This window comes from Pleurodeles waltl, chromosome 10 (assembly GCF_031143425.1).
Source record: "Pleurodeles waltl isolate 20211129_DDA chromosome 10, aPleWal1.hap1.20221129, whole genome shotgun sequence".
Lineage (NCBI taxonomy): Eukaryota > Metazoa > Chordata > Amphibia > Caudata > Salamandridae > Pleurodeles > Pleurodeles waltl.
Window position 1 is genome coordinate 288,414,812 of NC_090449.1, and position 3,457 is coordinate 288,418,268.

The window sequence follows — 3,457 nt, forward strand, 5'->3', positions numbered from 1 at the left end:
AGCCCAGCTCATGATTAGGGATAAGTGACTGCCTCTGGCTGTTTCTCAGCGGCAGCTCATGCACTAACTTGAGCGTGCACGCACTTCTTCAAATCAGTTACACAGCGCACACGTTTAAGATACTGCTCCAGGCAAGCTGTAATGTTCCCGACACATCGCGACAGGAAAACGTTGTCTTTGGTCATCAACACATCGAAGTAATCCCCTGTAAGGGGCTGCCCTGATCCACTTACAATGAAGTAGCACCCGTTAAAACCAAGTGGTTCCTTTTTTTAATTCGAAACCTCTATGATACGCCCATGTACAATTCGAGATAAATTCCACCAAAAAAGCTTCCCTCCAAACTCGATAAAGAATTGTTGGCTAGGTATTTGGCATTAGAAAATTTGACAGTGTATGTGTAAGAAAAAAATCAGGTTTTGTGTTAGGCGCGGCAAACCGGAGAGGTCTGTAACTGCAGTGCTTTGGGGCAGAGTGAGAAGGAATAGCCAGGTACTGAGAATGGAAGGAGTGGGAAAGGCTTGTTACATTACAAGGAGTGTGAGAGGAAAGGAGACCTGAACAATATTTCGGAAACATACTTATGCAAAAATCATGGCAAATCCAGTGCATAATTTGTGAAAAACATAAGGACCAAGGACTAAAGTGTTGTTCAGAAGCCAGGTGCTGGCGCTTTAAATGGGCTGGGTGCTTGCATAATCTTGGTTCCACCTCAACCTCTTTGTACCACCCCAGACACTCTTTATCTTAACCTTGTGTGTTCTTTTCCATCCCTGCCTTTTCTCTGTCTTTCTTTTATTGATTTTCAACCCTTTAGCACTGGTCCCCTAAAATGAGTGCTGATGGGCCCCACCTCCAACCACGGCTCAAATTAAGCACCTAGCAAACCAATTAACACAATTTTCACGCTTGTGTGTTGAGGAATGGAACAATCAGTGTTTTCCCCATAGATAATTTGATCACATGAACAGAATGTGGAGCAACCCGATTTCATTATAGTGTGACTCCATTTCACAAATGTATGATTGATTCATGTTTAGAAATGGTACCAAAATCAATTTCTTCTTGGTGCACAAGAGTTTCTGAAATATGATGAACTGTCCTTGCTTAATTTCTCACAAAATTAGCTGTACAATTGTCCATCTTTCTTTTACGTTTCTAGATAATCCCATGTCACCAAGGTCTAGATTGGTGGCCTCTGGGTTTTTCTTTACTGTAGTCCATTCCGGGACTTGTAAGACTTTTTTAACTTCGAGTACTGCAATTGAGCAGGCACACCTAAAAACAATAATTTGTAAAAGAGAGCCATGGCATAGGACATTGAGGGCCAGATTTATTCTTTTTCACGTAAAACTGCGTTAGCGCAGTTTTGCGTGAAAAAGTAAAGCACCCGTTAGTGCCATTCCAAGACCTCAGCCGGGCGCCATGTTTATGGAATGGTGCTAGCTGGAGCTAATGCTCTGTTAGCGTCCTTTGAAAGGACGCTAACAGGGTGGGGGAGGCGTAGCGGAAACTGAGGCTTGTATGCCGAATTATGGCGCTACACTGTTTAGAGGCAGAAAAATGCCTATAAGCAGTGTAGCGCCATTTTTTGGCGCACAACCCCCATGGGCATGGCTATGGTCTTAGTAAAGGCAGGAGCCATGCCCACCACCCCAATGGCCATGCCCAGGCCACTGGGGCCAGCGCTGTGCAGGGGGCCCCAAGTCAGGGCCCCCGAGTAGGAAAAAAAAATAATTACTTACCGGGACTTGTGGTGTCCCTCTGGTGTGGGTAGGGGTGCCCCTGGGGCCAGGGAAGGGCACCTGTGGGCACTTTCTATGGTCTCTGGCCACGGAAATATGCCTAAAGGTCCCCTTACACCTGCCCATACCCAGGCGTTAAATAATGGCGCTAAGCAAGCTTAGCGCTATTATTTAAGGCCCCCATCGCCCCGTGTTGGATTTCAGCACAGGGGAATAAATATGGCACAAAGGCCAAATCGTCCTTCTCTGGACAGGAACACCTACCTTGCATCTCATTGACACAAGGTATGTTTTCAAATCCAGAAAACGACAATAACTTCATATCTTTGGCTCTAGAGGGGTCTAGCGCCAAAATATAAATATGGAGTTAGGTTTGTGCTGAATTAGGGTAAAAAAATGACCGTAATTCAGCACAAACCGACTATAAAATGGGCCTGAGTTGGCTAGTGAGTTTTGCACCAGCGTCAAGTTTGCGAATCATTTATTGAGTGGTCATCACATGTATTGATGATTTGAGTGGTCAGCTATGTTTGCATTAAAGTCCTAGCGGTTATGGTAGTCATTACCTGGATTTATTAACTCAGAAGCCACCCCACTACTTTAAAGTGTTCGCATCTGATTTACAAAGAGTAAGATTTTCACCACCCTCTCTCCATACTGTTGGGAGATGGTCGTCTCGCAAGTTTTTAGCTCTTTAAATAAAATCCAACAATTAGGCTCGAACGGGGGTCGAACCCGTGATCTTCGGTTTACGAGACCGACGCCTTACCACTTGGCCACCGAGCCACCGTGAAAGGCGGGCCTCCCGAGCTGTATATGATGACGCAATTTCCGGATTCAAACGGTGTCGTCCGCTTGCATTTTATTTAATTGTTTCTCTTGATCTGTTGATGGCTTTCAGGAGATTTTTACTAACTGTTTATCTCAAAGTTTGTGCACCGCGACCGCAGACTGTACAATTGCTTTTATAATTGGGTGTCCGGTCTTTTTCAGCATTAAGTGCGGTCGAAATAATTATTCTTTGAAAGCCTGTCTTTCTAAAACCGTCTTCGCTTTCTAAGTGGAGACACAAGCTGGAAGCGGTTTGTCATGGGCTGACTCGGAAAAGAAGAGAAGAGGATGTGTTTGAGCAAAGTAGTATTAAAAACAAAAATAATCTCTGCAATTGTCCTTGTTGAAACTAAGGCGATGCTTTATCGCACATGTAACGACACGGATATATCTAGGTATCGGGCCTGCTTGGTCCCCCTAGGGAAAGAGTTCTGAAGCCCAATAGACATAAGCTTCAAACTTTCATTTCTAGCTCGTCCTTGCATATGAGAACACGTGTGGCTTATTTAATAATAAACATTACCCTTCTCCACGTGTAATATAAATAGTGCTCGTGTAAATCACCCCAGTACCCTGGGTCGAGATCCCGGTGTATAAAAAGTGCAAAATATATATATTGTCTGCTAAATCTACCACTTCACGTTCTGTAAATCCTAAGAAGTGGATTTTAATCTGTAAAAAGGCTTCGATCTATTCGTTCAAGGGACCTCAAAACAACTGGAAAACGTTTGCAAACAGACCTACAGGTAGGTCTAGGCTATGGCAGCACAGTTGTCAAACATGCCTCTTGCAACAATATCCTTAAAGTGGGCTTTGAGTCCTTTCCGTTCAGCCATACCCTTACATTGAGCGTTTGGCTTGACACTCTGTCAATGACATAT

General features: G+C 44.2%; 1 non-coding gene across 1 annotated transcript; it reads right to left on the minus strand.

The window, feature by feature from the left end:
• Window positions 1-2,459: 2,459 nt before the first annotated feature.
• TRNAT-CGU (transfer RNA threonine (anticodon CGU)) lies at window positions 2,460-2,531 on the minus strand. The gene has a single exon. It is a non-coding gene; the product is annotated as a tRNA-Thr (tRNA).
• Window positions 2,532-3,457: the final 926 nt, after the last annotated feature.